At 41.8% G+C, this 24,262-nt stretch overlaps 1 protein-coding gene across 1 annotated transcript in view; it reads right to left on the reverse strand.

Moving 5' to 3' along the window:
- INPP4B (inositol polyphosphate-4-phosphatase type II B) overlaps positions 1-18,993 on the reverse strand; it is an 851,446-nt gene extending 832,453 nt beyond the window's left edge. Inside the window, exon 1 of the mRNA XM_061142404.1 lies at positions 18,910-18,993. The gene's annotated coding sequence lies outside the window, so the exon portion shown is untranslated. The remainder of the gene's footprint in view (positions 1-18,909) is intronic.
- Between the last annotated feature and the right edge of the window lie 5,269 nt (positions 18,994-24,262).

Below are 24,262 nucleotides of genomic sequence, written 5' to 3' on the forward strand. Positions count from 1 at the left end.
AGAGATATGGTGTTTAGTTTAGCCAGGCAGGAAAAAGGAAAGAAGGGTGGTAAGATGCAAGAGTACAGTATATAGGTGGCGAGTTATTAAAGGTCATGCTTTCATTGGCTTTTCCTTTTACTGGAAATTAGTGGTAAAAGAGCCTAAAAACACACCCTTCCCTAACATCATTTTCCAGTGCCTAACTCTGATGCTGGTAAATCAAGTAGTAAATTCAAATGGATGAGCAGGAAAAATCTCAGTATCTTCACCTGGCCTTTTATTCCACCAGAACGAAGTCACAAATAGCTTGGTGGTGCCATGGAGCAGAGTCCACAAGTCTAGACCAAGGATATGACTTGGCATCAGTGGCTCTATTTGAGTCTACGAAAGTGTTTAGGCAGATGAGCTTTTTTGGGAAAAATAAAGCAGTAAGACCATGCAGTTCCAAGTGCCATGGCGTAAAGGAATTGAGAGTTGTCTGCTTTTGCATATTAAAACATTAATCTCCCCACAGGGGCGCAGCTCCAGTAATTTCTCTGTAAATGTCTTCTACAAGGATTCACAAGGGTGAAGAAAGACTTCTCGTTCCCCATTAATTTCAAGAACATGGTTCACGCAGGTCCCCTCGTGCTTTCAGTGAATTATGATCAGGCTGAAAAACACCAATTCCACCAAATGCATATATTTCCTCTTCCCAAGATTAAGCCTCTATGTTGGGTGATCAGCGAATGAGCCGCTCCATGGAGACCAGCAAATAAATCTGCAATGGTCATGCAACGCTGGCTCGCAACACCACCTTCCATTAAGAAACACAAGATTCCTCATAGACTGAGATTTAATACACGTTTATCTTAATGAGGAGCTGTCACCCAAGGTGTGTTCATGTTCTTCCAATAAATTGTTCTTACAGTGCAGATAAAGTCCCCCAGTATCTGTACTATAAGCAGCCGTGGCACAAATAAACCTTAGCAGCATTGGCACCATACGGTGTAAACAAATCCTTCCTAAAAATAAAATACATTTCGTGCTCAAGATATATCTTCTAAGACAGCAGGAGGGAAAAACAATCCAGCCAGTGCAGTGGTTTTTCTACCTTGAGCTGCCAACTTCTACGGAGGGCTTTCACCAGCAGATTTTACAGAGGTGAACACTGATTTCTACGTATGGGAGATGTTCTTGTAGAAAATTCAGTAACAGGTTAAATTCTTAAGTGTGCTCAGAGAACATAAAATGACCATGTAAATGAAGCAGACTGGATGCCACAGCTCTCATGAAAAACACAGCAAGTGTCCCCTTCCACCTAGGATGCTTTTTAGGCCACAAAAATGTTGGCTAGAATATTCAGTGTATGGATGGCTAACAAACACATGAAAAGATGCTCAACATCACTCATTATCAGAGAAATGCAAATCAAAACCACAATGAGGTACCATTACACGCCAGTCAGGATGGCTGCTATCCAAAAGTCTACAAGCAATAAATGCTGGAGAGGGTGTGGAGAAAAGGGAACCCTCTTACACTGTTGGTGGGAATGCAAACTAGTACAGCCACTATGGAGAACAGTGTGGAGATTTCTTAAAAAACTGGAAATAGAACTGCCATATGACCCAGCAATCCTACTCCTGGGCATACACACTGAGGAAACCAGATCTGAAAGAGACACGTGCACCCCAATGTTCATCGCAGCACTGTTTATAATAGCCAGGACATGGAAGCAACCTAGATGCCCATCAGCAGACGAATGGATAAGGAAGCTGTGGTACATATACACCATGGAATATTACTCAGCCATTAAAAAGAATTCATTTGAATCAGTTCTAATGAGATGGATGAAACTGGAGCCCATTATACAGAGTGAAGTAAGCCAGAAAGATAAAGAACATTACAGCATACTAACACATATATATGGAATTTAGAAAGATGGTAATGATAACCCTATATGCAAAACAGAAAAAGAGACACAGAAATACAGAACAGACTTTTGGACTCTGTGGGAGAAGGGGAGGGTGGGATGTTTCAAGAGAACAGCATGTATATTATCTATAGTGAAACAGATCACCAGCCCAGGCTGGATGCATGAGACAAGTGCTCGGGCCTGGTGCACTGGGAAGACCCAGAGGAATCGGGTGGAGAGGGAGGTGGGAGGGGGGATCGGGATGGGGAATACATGTAACTCCATGGCTGATTCATGTCAATGTATGACAAAACCCACTGCAATGTTGTGAAGTAATTAGCCTCCAACTAATAAAAATAAATGAAAAAAAAAAAAAGAATATTCAGTGTATGATTAAGGGTTTCCAATCGCTGGGCAATTTTGTGCTCATAATCATTATAGCATCTCTAGGTAATGTGTGTGTGTGTGTGTGTGTGTGTGTGTGTGTGTGTGTGTGTGTGTGTGTGTACAAGGGCTTCCCAGGTGACTCTAGTGGTAAAGAACCCACCTGCCAATGCAGGAGACATAAGAGACACAGGTTCAATCCCTGGGTTGGGAGGATACCCTGGAGGAGGGCATGGAAACCCACTCCAGTATTCTTGCCGGGAGGATCCCATGGACAAAGGAGCCAGGAGGGCTAGGTCCATAAGGTCACACAGAACAGCACGGCACAACATATGCTCAACAAATGGATCCAACTAGAACTAAATCGGGCTCCCCCGTGGCTCAGACAGTAAAGAATCTGCCTGCAATTCAGGATACCCAGGTTCAATCCCTAGGTTGGGAAGTTCCCCTGGAGAAAAGAATGGCAACTCACTCCAGTATTCTTGCCTGGAGAATCCCATGGACAGAGAAGCCTGGAATAATCACTATTTTCCCCAACTTGAAGAAACAAATGGCAAAGAGAAGGATCCTTGAAGATATCTCCAATGAAGATACCTACATTGTTTTTAGCCAGCCTCCCTCTTCCATGTCTAGAACAATCACCTCGGCCACTCCTGACCACAAGGAGAGTGTGCCCTGATCCTGGCACTGAGCCTCAAAGGTGCATTTTCCTGTCCGGTCAACTGAAGCTGAAGTGAAGAACCCAGACATGGAACTGGCAAGAACATCAGGCTTCCTCTTACTGCTGCAGCTGATATTCAAAGAATCAGACTGCAAGAGCAGAGTCCTGAGGGGTGGATGCTTAAGGAATTTGCTCCATATTCTGGGTCTACCATTTCCTCAATGAATGACTGCAAGCATGTTTGTTCCACTTCCTCTCTGGCCTCACTGTTCTCACCTGTAAAATGGGGGTAACATCAGTGCCTAGCTCAGACAATTGTGGGATGTGAAAGAGTTAATGGAAGTAGAACACTCACAGTATTCAATAAAGGCCACCAATTATTATTTTTATCAAGATAGAGGAAATATGTGAGTTCCCATGAGGATTTACTTTTTTCCAATTTAGTTCAACCTTTTCTTGCTGGTTCTCATGGATAAGACAAGGATGATGAGGAATTCTACAAATTACTTAGCCTCAAAAAGACAGAATGCAGTTGACCCCACAGTTCGACAAATAGTTTGTAATTGTTTCCCACAGACTACCTGTCAAAGCATGATCAACATTTCCCTGGGTGTACTTTAGTAGGTTCTGACGCAGCAAAAATCCCTAAGAACGGATAATATTCAAGGCAGTGTGCTTGGCGAGCGCCTGGCTCATGGTGGGTTCTGCACAAACGTTCTCTCCCTTTGTTTCCTCCACTCTCTCCCTCATCTATTCTCATAAACCCACATGCATGAAGGAGGACACAAATGCATGTATACACACACACAGAGCTTACAAAGACCAGAGTCTTCCCTAGTGCAGCAAGAACCTTACTTATAAACTTCTTGGAGACCTTCATCAAGAAGGAATTATTAAAAAAAAAAAAAAAGAAGGCTTTATTTTTAGATTAGTCATTTTATTGTTTCCTTTCCTTTCCATACCCTAATACCTTTAAAAACACAAGGCCCTTTTCTGCTAAAATAAGCCCAACTATGCTGATTATTCATTCATCCACAAAATGTTTTTGAGACCTACCATATGTGGTGCATTCTACTGGGTACTGGGTCCAAAAGATAAACTTAAGATACTCCCCATTCTTGATAAATTTATAATCTAGAGGAAGAAACTCTATAAAAATGAAAGACACAGAATAAAAACACCAAATAAACCAAAATCAAAGACATCAAAGTATAAAAAAGAAACAGGCAAAAAATAAATTTCAAGATGGAGTCAGTATCATTGTGCAACTATTATCTATAAGCCTAGATTTAAGCAATTTGCATTCCAGAAAGGAACTTCCTTGTTTTCATTGATTGACCTTGTCCATAAGCATATTTTTAGAATGTGACCTCACAAAATACATCTATATTAATAAAATATTATTTTTATATCTACTTTATACAATAGGATTTCATTTAAAATTTAACTGCAAAAACTTTGGAAAATACCATGTTAGATAACTATAATATATCCATTCCTCATTCATTCATATAAGATAAAAGGTATTAATTATAGTAATAAAATAATTTGAAGATTTGCCACTCGTTGAAGACTCACTATAGCCTGACACTGTGTGCTTTTATTCTTATTGTATTTAATCCTCATAACATCTTTATGTGTGTGTGTGTGTGTGTGTGTATGTATATCAGTCGCTCAGTTGTGTCTGACTCTTTGTGACCCCATGGACTATAACCCGCCAGGCTCCTCTATCCATGGAATTCTCCAGACGAGAATACTGGAGTGGGTTGCCATTTCCTTCTCCAAACATCTTTATTAAGGTGGGTGTTGATGAATCAGTTTATAGATAAGGAGGCTATGGATTAAAATTCATCAGAGTGAACTGTGAAGCTACATAGTTTTCTTGGTAACTGAGTCCCAAATGATCACTCTGAGTAATAGGAATTACATAGTTCAGTTCAGTCACTCAGTCGTGTCCAACTCTTTGAGACCCCATCAATCACAGCACGCCAGGCCTCCCTGTCCATCACCAACTCCCGGAGTTAACTCAAACCCATGCCCATCGAGTCAGTGATGTCATCCAGCCATCTCATCCTCTGTCGTCCCCTTCTCCTTCTGCCCCCAATCTCTCCCAGCATCAGGGTCTTTTCCAATGAGTCAACTCTTCACATCAGGTGGCCAAAGTATTGGAGTTTCAGCTTCATCATCAGTCCTTCCAATTAACACCCAGGACTCATCTCCTCTAGGATGCCCTCTTCCAACAACACAAGAGAAGACTCTACACATGGACATCACCAGATGGTCAACACCGAAATCAGATTGATTATATTCTTTGCAGCCAAAAATGTAGAAGCTCTATACAGTCAGCAAAAACAAGACTGGGAGCTGACTGTGGCTCAGATCATGAACTCCTTAAATTGAAGAAAGTAGGGAAAACCAGTAGACCATTCCGGTATGACCTAAATTAAATCCCTTATGATTACAGAGCGGAAGTGAGAAATAGATTAAAGGAACTAGATCTGATAGAGTGCCTGATGAACTATGGATGGAGGAATTACATTAATGGTTGTCAATACACTTCATACCATGCATTTATAAGTGTATTTTATAAATTATAATTTATATTTTTTGCATACAGTCCTACTTAATTTTAAAATCTGCGAGATAATTATTACTATCTATACTTAACAGATGAGAAAATTGGCTCAGAAAGGTTACAATGACTTTATCAAAATCACTGTAGTCTATTTTTGGAGGAACAAAGGCTTACAGTAAGTCTTTATTTAACAGCATTTTAAAATACTTTAGCTGAAAAATTGATGCTTTTGAACTGTGGTGTTGGAGAAGACTCTTGAGAGTCCCTTGGACTGCAAGGAGATCCAACCAGTCCATCCTAAAGGAGATCAGTCCTGGGTGTTCATTGGAAGTACTGATGCTGAAGCTGAAACTCCAGTACTTTGGCCACCTGATGCAAAGAGCTGACTCATTTGAAAAGACCCTGATGCTGGGAGGGATTGGGGGCAGGAGGAGAAGGGGATGACAGAGGATGAGATGGTTGGACGGCATCACCGACTCAATGGACATAGGTTTGGATGGATTCCGGGAGTTGGTGATGGACAGGGAGGTCTGGCGTGCTGCGATTCATGGGGTCACAGAGAGTCATACACGAGTGAGCAACTGAACTGAACAGTATTTTCCAAGCAACACAAATGTATCTATAGCTAGAATGTGTGGAGACAGAAACAAAAACATGCCTGTGAAAGAAAGCCTCCAGTCTTGTTTGGATGGGCCCAGAATTCTTGTCTGTTGGGTCCTACCCATGATAGTTCACCCAGACAGTCTGATGGAAACCCTATCACATCAAGTAATTGTTACGTGTGTATCCAAAATCATGGGACTTGGTAGTGATTTTAAATATTCCAATATGTGTTTCTGCCTACAGCACCACAGATCTTGTACTGATTAGTATTCATATCCTCAAATTTAATTTTTAAGGCATAGTACTTTAAGCCAAGTTCCAAAACATGTCTTTTACATTAGTATTGAACTACTGTAAAAACTCAGTATTTTTATATGTGGTTTTACTGTAAACCATCTCAAATCATTTTTGGAAGTATTCAGAGAATAAATTATGAATAAATAAGTACATAAATTTTTTAAAAAAATCAGTTTCTGCCAGCAAAGAACAACCTGAGTCTAGATTTTGTTCCTTCTCTGGAGTGATCATTATTCGTAGAATGTTCAAGTAAAACTTTTACATACCAAAAACTCTCTCTCCTTTTCTACTGAGTACAACAGATTATTTGAAAACTTCTACCTATTAATCTCTCTATACTTTTTAAACGTTTGTGATGATAAGGTAAACAATCAGCCCACTTGTCCAGGTCTCTTCAGATTCCTGCACTGAAACACACATTGGTCTAAGCAAATCAAAACATTAGTCATCCTCATAGACAACAGACTTGTGGTTGACAAAGGGGAGGAGGTTGGGGTTGGCAGATGTAAGCTACTAAATAGTTCAGTTCAGTTGCTCAGTTATGTCCAGCTCTTTGCAACCCCATGGACTGCAGCACGCCAGGCTTCCCTGTCCATCACCAACTCCCAGAGCTTGCTCAAAATCATGTCCATTGAGTCAGTGGTGCCATCCAACCATCTCACCCTCTGTCGTCCCATTCGCCTGCCTTCAGTCTTTCCCAGCATCAGGGTCTTTTTCAGAGAGTCAGTTCTTCACATCAGGTGGTAGCTTCAGCTTCAGCATCAGTCCTTCCAACGAATATTCAGGACTGACTTCCTTTAGGATACACTGGTTTGCTCTCCTTGCAGAATGGTTAAATAACAAGGTCCTACTGAACAGGACAGGGAACTACACTCAATATCCCATGATAAACCATAACGGAAAGACTATTTTTAAAACAAATGTATATAAATATATGTATGGGGCTTCCCTGGTGGCTCAGTGGTAAAGAATCAGTCTTTCAATGCAGGAGACTCAGGTTCAATCCCTGGGTCAGGAAGATCCACTGGAGAAGGAAATGGCAACCCATTCCAGTAATCCCATGGAGAGAGGAGCCTGGCGGGCTACAGTCCATGGAGTCATAGAGAGTCAGACATGACCTAGAACTAAACAACAACATATATATGTATAACTGAATCACCTTGCACTATAGCAGAAATTAACACACTTTATACTTTAAATAAATAAGTAAAAATCCTTGATCATCTAAAATGGTGCATGGAAATAGTTAAACTAAAGGTAACTTCTTGCACTGAGAGAGTATTTTTCAGTGATTTTTTTTTGTCATTTTTAAAGTATGATTAATGCTTATACGCTGGATGCAGAAACACTATGGAGATCTAGGTCTGTAAGGGTTGGAATCCCAAGTCAAGTGTCATGTGATTTATGATCCCCATTGTAGTGTGTTTGGCCTGCCCTGTCTATGTTGGTCAATCTTTTTCTGTCTCACACACACACTTTCCTCAGTATCACATTACCTGAGAAATTTTGACAGGGAAGTTTAAACCAGTGGGAGAAAGACTCTCCTGAGGCTTTGAGAGGATTTTCATCCCTGCTAGTGCATCATTGCTTCAAGCATTCAACTGAAAAGAAATACAGAAACCTAAGCGTGGAAATCAGAAAGTCTTAACAGAAGCAAATGATAAGAAACGCTTTCACTTGTTTTCATTTGTTGTTGAGCTCAATGATCTAGTCTATGAAATGGAAAATGAATGTTACTAGAATCTGACTTAGTGACCTGTCCATAGAGAAGTCCTTATAGTTTAAGCACAGAGATGAACACCATTCTTACCACAACCCAATGTCTGTAACTTGAATGTAACTGACATGTACAGGTCACTATGCAGAATAACCGCCATTGAAAATAATATAACTGGAATCAGAGGTACGGATGAGCAGGGCTAAAGACACCCCCTCCCCTTACCATACTTCTCCCCCTTGTCTGTCTGCAGCTTCCTGAGACAGGGCATCAGCAGACGTGTGGTTCATTGTGCACGCTCAAGTGCTCTTTGCAACCCCTTGGACTGTGACCCACCAGGCTCCTCCGTCCATGGGACTTTCCTGGTAGGAATACTGGAGTGGGTTGCCATTTCCTCCTCTAGGGATCTTCCCAACCCAGAGACTAAACCCACGTATCCTGCACCTCCTGTCCTTAGCCTGAGATAAACAAGTCTTGGCTTCAAGAAAACCTGGAGGACTCATGTTCATAAAAGCAAGGCTTTCTCTTCTGCATGATTCCAATAAGCAAATTGTTTTACATACCAGGGTCAGTGAAAGAAAGCTGGAGTATATAGCTATATAGCATTTTTAAAAGACAGAAACTAATTGCATATATGAAAATCTTTCTGGACATTCACTTAAAATATATATATATAACTGGAGTACAGACCTAAATAAATAAGCTACAACTCAGGCTAGTTACCCAACCCTGTCAATGCATTATAATGTGCCAAACCTGATGATCTTGGAGGTACTTTAACCAGCTTTGACAACTGGGAACCAAATATTAAACTGAGCAATGTTTGCTGGATTGTATTTTTTTATATACAAGATATTACATATACATTACATTTGAACAATTTTCTAATAACTCCTTGGTGAGCTGCTGAAGAAGTAGAACTATGGCATTTTGATGTTTTAAAAATTTACACTGAATGTATCTTCTTAGGGTAATTTAAGAAACTAATTTAAAATAAAAATATGTTTAGAGAAAGGTTATAGCCCAGTCATGGGAAAGGGAAGCTTTCAAGCCTCATGTGCCCCTCCCTTTCCTGGACAATGAGATGCCATTAAGCCAAACACGGAACAGGACTGGGCAAAGCTCAAGTGGGTCCATGGTACACAGTACATGTTGCCTAACTCCCTAGTCACTTTGAAGAAGGAATCTTGAAACAGGAAAATACTTGCACAAAATGACTGACGTCTAGTACGGCTCTTAGGGATTCCCAGGTGGCACAGTGGTAAAGAACCTGTCTGCCAATGCAAGAGACGCAAGAGATGTGGGTTCTGTCCCTGGGTTGGGAAGATCCCCTACAGGAGGAAATGGCAATCCACTTCCAAATTAAGGGAAGAATAGGTAAATGTTAATCTGTTTTATAAATGAGAAAGTATTGTCTAAGTTAAAAAAAAATTAATGGAAGAAATATGCCATTCAAGCCACACATTTTCAACTTTCACATGTTAAAAAATATAAGAAAGGAAAGCAATACAGATAACAAATGACAAAAATACAGTATCATAAAAAAAACACTAAAATTGATTAAAAGAAAATCAAGGTCCCAATATGCAAACAGGAAAAATATAAATTAATATTTAAAGTACAAATGAAAATACGCATTTCAAAAATGTTCAGCCTCAAACAACAAGGCCCTAGTATATATAGCACAGGGAACTATATTCAATATCTTGTAATAACCTGTAATAGAAAAGACTATGAAAAAGGATATACATGAGCATATATATTTTATACATATATATGAATCACCTTGTTGTATACCTGAAACTCACACATTGTAAATCAACTACATGTAAAATAAATAAATCAAATTAAATTTTAAAAGCTGGATCTTTGAAACAAAATTATGTTCAGCCTCACTTAAAAAAACAATAGTGGAAGAATGCAGTACTTTAAAGCCTAGACTTTACAGTAAAATCAGTCTTGGTCCAAGATCCAATTCAACCACTTACTAGTTATGTGACTTTGGAGAAGTCACTTAACCTCTCAAAAAAGTAAGTTCCTAACTTTTAAAATGGGATGGTAATAGTGTCCTCCTCTTAATAGCTGTTGCAAAGATTAAATGAGATAATATAGATAAAGTTCTTGTGTGATGAATGGCCTATACAAGGTGCACAATAAGTGTTCTTATTCTGTTTGATGGTTACAATTGTCTTCCTCAATCCAAATAACAAACTTAATAAAAAATAATCATATCCCTCAATGCCAGTGAGGATGGAGCTGTACTATTTTACTTCCAGGGAGAATGAAATGGGTGCAGTCTTAAAAAAAAATACAGTTTGGCAATATGTATGATGAATTTTTGAAAGGTTCATACTTTTATTCAGTATATTATTTCTAGGAGTCATTCCTAAGAAGACAGTAAAATGATAGACAAGGGATATTAGAAAATGAGGTCATACAGAAAAGATTTATCACAGTGTGTTAACGGAAAAAAATGCCAATAGTGTAAAAGTCAAAGTTGCAGAAATAGCTACACTAATGAGTGTGATTTGTATGCCTAACCACCAAATAGCAACCAAATAATAACAAAATTTTTAATTAAAAAAGAGGTTAGAGAAGTGTTTACAGGCACAGGCAAAGTGATTTTCTTTTTCATTCATTGCTGTCAACCAGAATAGAGCTTAGCATCGTACCTAGCACAGAGGCGTGCACGCATGCTAAGTCTCTTCAGTCGTGTCCCAACACTTTGCGACCCTATGGACTGTAGCCCACCAGGCTCCTCTGTCCACAGGATTCTCCAGGCAAGAATACTGGAGTGGGTTGCCATGCCCTCCTTCAGGGCATCTTCCTAACCCAGGAATCAAACCCACATCTCTAATGTCTCCTGTACTGGCAGGCTGGTTCTTTATCATTAGCACCACCTAGGAAGCCCAGGACACAGGAGGCGCTCAATCAAATTCTACACTGAATTGAACAACAGAATTCTAAGTGGAACAAGTCAGAAGACATTCTCGCGCGCACACACACACATGCACATACTATAATCTCAACTTTTGTAGAATGACAAAATTCTAGAATCACAGGGTTCTAGGAACAAATACAATAAAATGTTAACAATATGTCCTCCAGTGATTTTTTTTTCTGCCTCTTAAGAATTTTCTCTACTTTCCATCTTTTTTTCCCCAATAGAGAACTATTACATTTATAATCTGGGGGCAGCAGGGGGAAGAGTAGAAAAAAAAAAAAAAGAAAGAAAGAAATCAACTGGAAGCCAACTGGCTCAATTATTTCCTGTTACACTATTCTGAGTTTGTATCATTCTTAACTCCCACCCAAAACATAAAATGGGAAATCGGAATATGAATAGCACAAACAAATTGGGAGGCAGTCTTTAAAACACAGTCCAGGAAAGAAAACATTATAGTAAATTTCAAAACAGCCAAAACAATTGTGTGTCTAGTATTAAGAAAATTATACAGGGGCTTTTTGCCTATATAATTTATACATAAGAAAAATATGGCATGGCATAAACTATTTAGATACAAACTACTTGTTTTCTCTACCATGGAATTATATTTTCTCTTACATAATATCACAAAGATTTATACATAATGGTTACTGTCAATTTTTTTGAAATCTGAAGAAATCCTATTCATTTAAAATTTCAACTCAACACAAAATTCAACAGGTACATTTTAGGAGATTCATGATATTTTCAAAGGCGGGGATCAAACAATTTCTCAGATTGCCAAATCCTTAAACACACTCACCAGGGGTAATTAGTTCTAGAAAGTGAACTGCCATGTCACCTAGACCATAAAGTAACCTGGTGGTATGATTGCTGGGCCATTGACTGGATTCACTGAAAGATGTTTCCAGGACTGTGTGATTTAAATTCACACTTCAGCAAAACTATAGATTACTACATGTAAGTAATTTCAGACAGATGGTAAAATCTCGACTCATGCAAGCTAAATTCTCGCATGCCAGGGGTCTGCAGTATCTACACTCTGCCTCTCAAAAGTAAAATGTTACATGAGAAAACAGTGATGACAAGGTATGCAAACAATCAGTATTGGTTTTAATCTAAGAAGCCTAATGCAGTCTTTGGTCTATCAAGCACATACTAATAGCTACCTAACTACCTACCATGTTTAAGGAACATTACTGCATGCTTTTTGAAATATATATATTTATGTATTTATTTTTGGCTACAGTAGGTCTTAGTTGCTGGATGCAGACTCAGTAGTTGTGGAGCACTGGCTTACTTGCCCCATGGCATGTGAAATCTCCCAAGAGCAGGGATTAAACCAGTGTCCCCTGGACTGGCAGGCAGATTCTTAACCACTGGACCACTAGGGAAGTCACTATTGCACACCATTGTTGATTAAAAAAAATATGACCAAGAACCTAAGTTGAAATCTATTCCTTAATTATTCAGTCTGCCATATTTTCATGAAACAAATTTATAATTTGTGCATCATTTATCTCATGCCGAGATTCCTAATTTTTTTAGGTGAAATATGTAGTGTTCTTACTTCAGTAATTTTTTAAAATTGCCCTTCAGATGATACCTATTTTTGTAAATAACAGCTTCACAAGTATATTTGCTTTAATAAAACTTCTAGGATTTGCTTCCAAAAACTGCAGGGAGGTGAATAGTGAGTGAAATTGTAGATGAAACACAAATGGCCATGATTTGACAATTGTTGAAGCTGGCTGATGGGAACGTAAGAGCTCAAAGTACTCTTCTTTTATTATGTTTAAAATTTTACATAGTAAAATGCTTTTTCAAAGAAGTTTATTTCTTACTTACATCACTTTACGTGGATCAGTTTGTCCCTTGGTTTCCATTCCCACAACTGCTGCATTGCAATAAACATGGTTGAAATACCTACCATGTTGATCTTGAAGAGGTTCGAATCCGGTGGCTATCCAATGCATAGGTCCCCTTCCGGTGCACAGATGATGGAATAAATTTTAATTCTGCCCTGGTCCATTATTTAACCATTCAGCCAAAGAAAGGGACGCCGACATCCAGATTAACCAACAAGAAGTGGGCTGGATAAATTTCAGCTGTCACAATAAAGTAAATTACACTGCTACATGGCTAATCCAATTTGGTCACTGTGGTGGCCAGGCCATCACTATTATAGAGGACATTAGAGAACTGCCAAAGTGTCAGTGAGACAATCTGCAGCTTTTTTTTTTTTTTTTTTTTTTGCTTTTCTGCATTGTCCCAAAGGCAATAAGACAGAGAAAAATAAACAATTACATCCTTTAACACCTAGAAAAAGATTCTGCTCAGCCCATTTAATGAGACAATTGAGATTAATGCAAATGGTTAATACAACGTCTGTTTTAGAATGACCATTTGCTAGGGTTGGGTTTCTACCATGTTCACTTAATGTTCTCTTTCCCTTTCTCTTAGCCAGTCATAAGCAGAATTCTGGCACGTCTAGGTCAATTAACTCCTAGCAATGCCTCACATAAGCAGACCTCACATAAAAGCAGAGTGTGTTAAATATTACAAACAAATCTTTAAAGTATTACAAACAATAGATCTTCTAAATATACTGCTACTGCTAAAGATTCAGCTGTCTGTTGATTTTAATTTCATTAACTTGCTCATGATATAAATAAATTCTGTGTAAAAGAAACACTTTAATAATAATATATTGCAATTATTAATAGAAGGACCCATGGCTACTGAGCATTGCATACTGCCACCTAGTGGTAACTGTCTCCTCTCCAAATGGACGCCTTCTGGAAAAAGGAAATGCTCTATTTTAAAGCAAACTTATCCAAAAGACAGCTCTAGAACATATTTATTCATAGTTGCTAAAAAGAAGAAGGCTATTAGGGAGAAATGAAATTACACATACCATAAAATCATCACTGTCTCATAAATTTAAGTAAAAAAGATTTGATTAGATTAGTAAATATAAAAAGTTATGGATTTTGATAATGAAGACATGAAATTTTTAAAAGGTTATTTTTTAATACTATGCATCAAGTATGTAACATATTCTATTATGAATGTGATATACACCAGTACTCAAAGTGGAATATGTGGTTATCTAGCAAGTTTGGCATATGAAAATATTCAAATGGGCTTCATAGGATGTTAAATAATCACAAATGATACTTTCAAGCTGTCTTAAGGTCATAGACCCCCTCATCAATGGGTTATCATTTCAGTTTAAGATGTCTTTGGTTTTTAGTTATACTTTGTTTTCACAGCAGTGAATAATTTTTGTGGTTCAGTTGTGCTAATTGCTCAAGCCTGTCTCTGATCTTTTGGCCAGAAGAGTAAAGACCCAAGAAAATGAAATGAGAAACATGTGAAAGACTGGATTAAAGAAAGGGTTGTTATAGAGAACTTGGCTATGGTTAAGTGAGTACATTTTATTTGCTTTACAATGGTAGTCCCCAGTTTGGTCTACTTAATGCACTGTAACTACTCATCTTAAGAACTTAGGTGAAAGGTAAAAGACTCATATTTCTGTCACTTGTTCATTGCAGTGAAAAATGCTCAGAGGATTCCCTTTAAATCATTGCTGCTTTACTTTAAAAAAAAAAAATCACACTCTCTTTTGAGACCCAGAAAAATCTCAGGTTTTCCTTTTAAAGTACTTATCATCTACAAACAATGGCTGTATTAAGACAACTCATACATGGAAGTTTTAAAGAGCTATATTTTATGTTGATCTGGGGAAACTTTTTTCATTGTTGTTGTTACTCTGATCACTCAAAATCAGAGTGAGTGTTAGGGCTTGCCTGTATAACCCAGGAACTTCTCCATTCTTGGAAACGTTGAAAATAGAGCACATAGCTCACTAATTTCAACAAGAGGCCTGTTGCAGGGCTGCATGTTAACAACCAGAAGGGCCGGTAAAGACGGAAAGAAAGGTAATAAACAAATGAACAGAGGGAAGGAAAGAAAGAGAAAGAAAGGAAGCAAGGAAGACAGAGAGGGAAGGAAGGAAAGGGAGGGAGGGAGGGAGGCAGGCAGGCAGGCAGGCAGGCAGGGGAGGGGGTAACAGAGGGAGAAGTTCTCCTTGCCTCCATCCTCTTGAAATCATTAATTTAGATAATTCCCAAAGGAATCTCTGATCAAAGCCACATGATCTAGACAACTTCTCACGACTTCCTTTAATCAGCTTAACCAAATAAATGCTGCCAAGTCTGTTCCACTTAGTCATTTTGAGGTCTATTTTGGGGTCTATTTTGAGGCCTCCGCCGCACAGTAAGGACACCTAGCACGCATGGCTGCCAAAGCAGGAGACAGAATTTACTCAAAATATTGCAATTTAAGAAACTCAGTTTGGAAAACATGATTCAAGAACTCATGTTACATTGAAATTCAACTCTTCATACTATGCTGGGCTTATATCTGTCAGTGTTCAGTAAAATTACAAAGTCAGTTGGAAAATTCGAAAGTCTGAAGTTGCAACTACTGGATAATCCACGGGCCTTATGGTATACCATGTATGACAAGTTACTTCTAGGAGGTAAGACAGAGGTTACAATTGTGCCTTATTATGTAAGGAAAGTTCCACAGTAGATGCAGGTACACAAACAAGATAAATAATGAAACTTCACAGGTATTTTAATATGCTCCTATTGGGTCTACAAGGTCATAGAAACATATAAAGTAAATGAACTAACAAGTCTTAATTCAAATGACAATTATACCTGAGACTCTGAAGATTCCTTAAAATTTTCTCCCATATCTTAATGTTTTTAGGTACATGCATACTACATTTAAAGTTTTCGAAAACAAAAGCTATGTGCATCTTGCATTCAAAAATGTAATCACAGCATCATCATTTGGATTTACCTGAAAATAAATGTTTAAACTAAAATTATTTAGTTTAAATAATGTCTGATAACCTCATTTCTTGGCCTGAATATGAAACTGCATATATTTATGTGTCCTAAAGAGCTCTATAATCAAAGATTTCTAACTCAATATTAAAAAGTAGTAACAAAATGGCTATAAAACAGATTCCCTGGGGCTTCAGAAAGATAAATAGGACATGTTGAAAAATTAAGGTATGGAATACAGAAGAGACAAGTACAGCTTTCAAATAAATGAACATTAATATTAAACTTGAGATTATTTAAAATGGCACATTTCTAGCTATTAAAATTCCCATGGTTATGGAAGACAAGAATTTACTCCACACAGATTACAAAAATTATGATATTTGTATATATAATAGTAGTACTGGCTGGGGATTTTGCACTATGAAATAAGAAAATATAATAGATATTCAGTAAGCATTTCACTCACTAATTATCTCATAATTTTTTTAACTTTGTATTCTCAGATGTCACCTGATAACTGACATCTATTCGGTTGCTAAGAGATACAAGATCAGTCTGCACTTTTTTCTTTGTCTTTAGGAGAATTGCCCTCTTGGGTTTTGTCTTGAAGTAGTGAAAGTTACTTCTGTCACCATATGGGGATTAATATTACTTGTACTAGAAGAAACTCCCAGGTCTCAGAAAGGAAATGAGTTACTTTCCATTTGCACAATTTAGAACAAATATCTGTCTTTAAGCTTAATGATTTTTCCATTTCACACAAGTCAAATATAATAGCATTATTTTATAATCAAATTTAACTGATGAGTCTGTGTTATGAGTATTTTGACAAAACTCTTATGAGATATGAAGTCATTCAGTCAATTTGCATCCCCAAAGTGAAGCTCAAACCCAACATTTAGAAAGTACTTTCTGCCTATAACTTTGACCATGTGTTTCCTTAAATAGCTGGAAGAACAAGACTAAGCTTGGTCTCTCTGGTTTTTCTTATACTTTATCAAAGGATCAAAAGCAAAACACAGTTATAAATATGTACATCCTAACTGGTCATTATCACAAATAAGTATTGATCTGCCTAATCACAGAGAATAGTCTTCAAAAATAAGAGCAGTATTTCAACCAGCACATAGTATTCCGAATAACACTGAGGATCTAGACTCTCTTCCCATGCACATTTCATAACCTTTCAAGGACAATGTTCTAAATCACATTTTAAAGAAATACCCTGAAAAAGCATTCCATTGTAGTGGCATTTTACATGACTACAGATCCAAGAGGCTCAGTTTTTAGTGCTCAAGTACATATCAGGAAGCCATTGATCATTTACTCTAATTTTACATCAATGCTTTACCTTACCGGAGTACATCAGAAAGAAACACAAGGTAATGCATTTCTTTGTCTATTAAGTAAGGCAATGCCCACTTACCCAGTCCTGTTTTTACTTAACTTCTTGCACTAGCCAGCTGCCCTCCTTGTGGTTCTTTGCACCTATGTGCCCGCTTTAGCATAGACAGGTTACTACTATTGTTGCTCTAGGATCCATTAAGAAAATCCCTATTACAAGCAGGGTCTTCGAAATGTAAGCCTACGCTTACAAACAAGGTACCCAGTGTCCTTCTTGAGGTGAAAAGGACAATCTACCCCCCTGTCTGCCAGGTTTTCACTTAGTTCATACACCTTTACAAACAAGTTCTATCAGGAGAAGAAGGAGATATGCAAAATGTTTTAACACCTGGAGAGTAGTCGTAATGTAATGACCTCACAGAACACACCTCAGAAAGAGGGAAGAAACCTAGCTCCGGCTCCGGGGGATAGGGGGAGACAGGCAAAGTGAATCTGCATCTTTAAGACAAGAGTAATAGAAAAACCTCCCAGGTTTTTCCAGTAAGTTTGGGGCAGCAGCAGCAGCAGCAACAATCGAATCAATATGCACATCCTCACCCTTATAAACCTCTTGTCCCCAGACAGTAACTGCCAGTGCCTCTCCACAGCGTAAGGGCAGAAACCACCCCCTAAAAGGGAGATTTCAGAGGCATCCGGAGAGGCAAAAGCAGGTACCTGGAGCTCCAACTTCCTGATCTTAATCCCAGCTGCAAGCCCCAAAGTCCGTTCAGGAACCAGCCCCTGGCTCCTAACATCCCCGGCCTGGCGCTCTCTGCCAGAGGGGCCAGCGCGACCCTGGACTATGCAGCGCAGTTTTCAGGCGCCAACCAACCATTCTCCCCTCCGCACACACGACTCTCCCACGACCACGAGCCCCCGCCCTCGCTTTCTAACCCTTTTCTTGAGACCTCTCAAGAGATGCTTGGTGGCCAAGAAGAGACGTACCCCGGGCTTCTTTGCCAGAACTGAGTTTCTTGGAGTGGGATGGGGGTGGTCATGGAGAGGGGCTCTTTAGGAAAAAACAAAACTTGGGCCAACCGAGAGCCCAGTATCAATCATCTTTACTCCCACCTCCCACCCCCTGCCTTTGCCTTGAAGCCGACTTCTCCCCAGGCGGGCGGCGGCGGCAGCTTAGCGGCCGGGATGGGGCTGAGCGCGCGTCCTCCCCCGGCGGCTGCAGCCGGGGACCGCGAGGGTGGGCGCAGCCTCGGAAGGTCAGGGCGCTCTGAGAGCTCGGAGTTAACGCAGGGCCCAGAGAGCGAGGGTGAGGGGGTGAGGCTGACGCTGAACCTGGAGCGGCGCGCGGCCCCGGCCAAGGGGCTCCCGGCCAGAGGGTCCGCGGGCGTCAGGGGTACCCCGGCAACCCAGGACAGGCACCACACCACACCCCTTAGGATCGAGGTTCTGCATGGGGCTATCGGGGCCGCCAGGCGGAGAAACTTGATGCCAGACAGACAAGCTCTGCCTCTCCCCCGCACCCCAGCCAGGACGTGCCCCCCGCGATCTCAGTCAGACCCGCTCCCTCCGCGGATCCCCCACCATCATCCAGCCCACCCGACCAAAGCCCCCACCCGGCCCTCGGGGCCCCGGCGGGTAATTACCTCTCCCGGAGGCGGAGTGGGGGGCGGCGGCGGCAGCAGCAGCAGCAGCAGCAGCAGCAGACACTTTTAGTCTGACTTTCCGGCGTTCGCTGGTGAGCCTGTGAGCGCCGAGCAGGAGCAGTAACCTGCTATTTATAGACCGGAGCCTCAGCACCCAGGGCTGGGAACCCGGAGGAAGCGAGCCGGAGGCGCGGCGGCGGCGGCGGCGCAGGGCGCAGGGCGCGGGCGGCGGCTCCCGAGGCTCCCGGGTCCCGCCGCGCTCCCAGCTCCCTCACCGGCCGCGCGCGCCCGGGAGAAGTTATCGCCGGCGCGGCCGCCTCTCCCGCTGCTCACACGCCCCCTGGCACAACCGCTACTTTCTGCCCCCCGCCCCACGCCTCCCTGCTCCTGCTCCTCCTCCTCCTCGGCCCTGTCCCAGCGGTCTCCTCCCAAAGTCACCGGCGGCCGAATAGCGGCAGCGACGGCAACTGGCGCAGCTCGCTTCCCGCTACCGATGGAGTGGAGTTGGTGACCCGGCCGCCCAATCCACGACGACCCCGACACGCGTGCTCCGTGGGTGGCCTCCCCGCCCCCCGGCCCTCTGCTGGGCCCCTCTGCGAGCGGGGACGGTCCCCAGGCTGGGCTGCTGGGTTCGCAGCTGCGGAGCGCGTTAGGGAGGGGTGACCCGAGGCCGGCACACTGCTGCCGGGGCCACCGAAACCGCAGGGTTTTTAAGCCGCGGGAGGAGGCGCCCCGGATCCTGGCTCAGACCCAGGTGGGGTCGGGAGAGAGTGGGAGGAGGTGTCCCCTGTTCCCCGGACTCCTGCCTGCCACCGCCCTGGGACCCCTGTCTCTCGCCACTGCTCCGCCGCGGCCCGGGATGAGGTCGAGGGCAGGAGACCTGGGCACTGGCGAGGCTTCCGACTCTGCTCGGTCCCCGGCCACCCACCAACAGCCCCCACGTCGCGGCTCGGTGACTGAGGCCGAGCCGCTCCCAACAAGCATGTGACATGCCTTGAGCAGCCCGGGCGCTTGGGGACAGATCTACACTCAGCGTTGTTTGGGGTGTCGGGAAAACAGGGGACGTAATCGCGCAGTCTGTACGGAGGCTAACTCTCCTCCACCGCCTAGCCGACAAGCCCGCGGGCGAAGGCACGCAGCCGGGCTATTCCGGGTTGTGGGGTGTGGGGCAAACCGCTCTCCCCATCTGCGCCTTACAGGTGCCACCTGGCGGTTCTCTTGGAGAGGTTTCCGCTCTGCGGCTCAGAGGTAATGGGGCTGCCGGGAAGGCGAGCGCCCGTCCAGACGGGCACCCCTCAAGGCTTTCCCCTCCCAACCAGCACTTTAAATTTACGTTTTAAAAAAGAAGTGAGCATGCTGGTACGGCTTACAGTTTGTTCGGCAGAGAGACCGGACTCCCCGAGTTGGGATGGAGAAGTCGATTTGGGTAAGTCAGGACTCAGTTTGACAAAGCGCGAAGCTGCAGCTGCCCTAGCTGTTAGCCCTGCGTCCAGGCGTCCCTTCACTCCGCAAGCACTGAACTGCCCCTCGAGGCGAAGCTCTACCGATGACAGCAGAGACTTGGGTGTTTGGTTTTGACTCCCCCCCACCCCACCCCCGCCATCAGTCTTCCTCAGAACTTGGAACAACGTTTAACATGCTGTCGCTTCCATACATGTTTACAGAATGAATGAATAAACGTTATGGACCAGAAAGTGCTTGGCCCACTCTCACCCTGCGCCCTTCCGCTTCTTTCTCTTCAAGCTCTTTCTGCCACACTCAGCTACCATCACAGGTGAGGTGGATGGAGAGAAGCCGAAACAAAATAGGCAGCAATCATTGCAGGCCCTGCGAGGATATGGATCACACCTGAGGAGCCCATTACACAGTGAAATGTCCCCTCCATGGGGTAGTACAGAACACATTCCTCTCAAGAAAAGAAAAACAAAAACCTCTGTCATACTTGGGACTTGATGCAATGGATAAATCCTGTTTGTAGAGATCTACTGGCAAGACGAGGCAACTTTCTCACTGGGCAAGAGTTTCAGCCTTTTTTTTATTAATAAAATACAGAAATAGTGAAAGAACATCAGAACATCAGGGTGTCAGAGCTTTGCCACTAAATTGAAAAGATGTTTGGCACAGCTGTCTTCTAACTTTAAATGGAGATTTGGGTGGATGGGTGTGGGTGTGTGGGGCTGGGAGGTGGGTCCATGAAGACTGCCACAGTGCCAGAAGTATTAAACCTATCCTTCTAAAAGACAGAGCTGTAAAATAGATGCAGCAACTGTCTTTGTGGAAATGAACACTTAAAGTGAGATACCCAGAAAACCCTCTTATAATTAGAACCAAGACATTCATCATGCTGACCAAGACCTTTTACAGGCCATTCACAGAGCTGCTGGGAAAAAGGCAACATACCTATGCACATCATCTAGGAAGTTTAAATTCTAGGCAGAGAGGATGAAGCAAATACATGTACCACATGACATTTTAAAAATCCATCCATCAGCCTGATATTTACCTTTTTTAGTTATTTGGCAGTGTTTCTCTTGAATAAGCCTAGCAGATTCAGATTCTTCTATGGCTTATTAAACTCATTCAGCATCCACTTTTACAAACCTTGGACTTTGAGCCACTTGTGCCCTCAAAACATAACTCCATTTGCCAATGAAGGACAAAATAGTTTTCATTTCCTTTTGATATAGCTTTATAGAGACACAGGTCAAAGATGATTCCCAGTAGTTACCTTACCGTCTAAAGCAATAAAATCACCACAGAATCTGCAGGGCTGGCATCACACCCTCCTTTTTCAGGGAAGTAGCTCATGCTTTTTCTTTGTATAGATTCATTGTTCCTGGAGATTTTTATTTCCGATGAGATAGCTATGGTACAAGGAGGACTCTCCACTTGTGTGAGCCTTCACCATGAAAAGTCTCCTCTAAAATATAGCACCAAGTATGGCATAGTGGTTTTTTGTTTACCACATCAGTTTATTTATACTAATGGTAACTTTGTAGGTCAAGTCAGTTTTCATCCCAATTTTTAAAAACTTAGTATCAGGAGAGCTGTTTTGATATTCCAACAATATGATCATCTCTTGTATGTGCATATGGGTAAGTAAGTAAGTAAAGTCACTCAGTCGTGTCCGACTCTTTGTGACCCTATGACTGGAGCCTACCAGGCTCCTCTGTTCATGGGATTTTCCAGGCAAGAGTACTGGAGTGGGTTGCCATTTCCTTCTCCAGGTTATCTTCCCAACCCAGGGATCGAACCCGGGTCTCCAGCATTGCAGACAGATGCTTTACCGTCTGAGCCACCAGGGAAGCTTGTGTAATTAAATCCATGGAAGATGTTATTAGAAGTAGAAATTTGACCCAACTTCAGTAAAAGGGGTGGAACTAATGTAAAGACACTTAGCTATCCATGGAACCCAAGGATAAGAATGCAACTTGGTGTCAGTGACAACTTGGAAATAGAGACATGCATTAGTGAGTTTCTCTTTCCTTTTCTCCCCCTACCCTACAGGCTCCATTCGCTCTCCTCCTTCGCTCTCCCTCCCCCCATACACTTTCTCTGCTTCTCTGGTGTGCACTAAATTACATGATTACTCACACATCTTGAACTTCATGACCCATGGGCCAGTTCCAAATTCTCCAGGACGTACCATGATTGACTCTCAAACTCCAATCCAGACAATCATGGCTGGGGGCATGGTCAAGTTGCATTCCCATAGCAACTACTGTAGCAATCAGGTGGATAATAGTGGTGGGCTGAGGCAGGAAGGGAAGGAAAAGATTCCCACAACACGGTGAGGAGTTCCTGACCCCCTCCCCTGACCACTAGCACCTCTGAACATTTGCGGTTCTCTGAATAATGGCACAAAGGCAGAAGGAGGCGCGGAGGAGAGTGTGTATGCATGTTTAAATCCTGAGTGACAGAGAATGCCTCTTGCTCATGGGGGTACCCTAAGATACTGGTCCCACTAAATGTAACAGAATGATTTTATGATCTCTCGATGTGGGACTAGATGAGCATGAGGACAGAATCAAGCATTTCACAGAGAGTTTACTTTAGCACCTCTTTTCCTGGAAAGTTAAATAAGAGATTTTTTCTTTAACTGAAGGAAATGAGTGTGATATCATTTCCATTTACCAGAGATAAACATTCTGCATTCTCATTTACGTAACAGTTATTTCTAAAATGTATATAAATCATATATTTGAAATTGAATCATTTATCAAATATAATTGGATGGTGAATCGTAACATTTTTTTCTGGTCAGAAACCACTTTGAGAATTTGAAGAGGGCTGTGGACTTTCCCTAGGAAAAAATATGAGCAGATGCATGCATATTTTTTTAAATTTTATTGAAGCAGAGTTGATTTACAATATTGTGTTCACTTCAGCTGTGCAGCAAAGTGACTCAGTTATACATATGTTCTTTTCCATGTTCTTTTCCATTATGGTTTATTACAGGGTATTGAGTATAGTTCCCGCTTCTACACAATAGGACCTGGTTGTTGATCCATTGTATATATACTAGTTTGCATGAACACATATTTATAGTGGGGTGATAGATAACGTATTTATTTGACATCTGTAACTTCACATATCATGTTTCCTTTGACTTCCTCCAATCAATCACATCTGAATAAATGAAACAAGGACTCCAGATTCTTCAACAAAAGATTCTAAATGCCCAGTAAGTCGAAAAATTGGTCAGGAGGACTTTCCTAGTGATCCAGTGGTTAAAATTTCGAGCTCCCAATGCAGGGGGTGTGGATTTGATACCTGATGGGGGAATTAACATCCTGCATGCCATGTGATGCAGCCAAAATAAATAAATAAAATAGTTGGGGGTGGGGAGTGCTGGAGCATATGTGAACTTAAGGACAGAATGCCACCACCCCCAGCTCCTGCCCTGAAGAATCCAAATAAGTGGAGGTAAGGAAAGACAGAGCTCTGAGGACAGAGAAAGTAACAACGGGGAGAAGCTAGGACTGCTGTTGCTGCTGCTCCGTCACTAAGCCATGTCGGACTTTCTTTGTGACCCCAAAGACTTTGGCCTGTTCAGCTCCATGAGAATCCATGGGATTCTCTAGGCAAGAATACTAGAGTGGGTTGCCATTCCCTTCTTCAGTGAATCTTCTCAACCGAGGGATCAAACCTGTGTCTCCTGCTTAGCAGTCAGAATCATTACCACTGTGCCACCTAGGAAGCTCATTGCTAGGACTCTCGCAACAAAATGCTACAAACTAGCTGGCACAAACAAGAGAAATAAATTTCTCACAGTTCTGGAGTTTGGAAGTCCAAGATCAAGATGCTGGCAGAGTTGGCTTCTCCTGGAGCCTCTCTCCTTAGCCTGGTGAAG

The sequence above is a fragment of the Dama dama genome, chromosome 5, assembly GCF_033118175.1.
Source record: "Dama dama isolate Ldn47 chromosome 5, ASM3311817v1, whole genome shotgun sequence".
NCBI classification, from domain to species: Eukaryota; Metazoa; Chordata; class Mammalia; order Artiodactyla; family Cervidae; genus Dama; species Dama dama.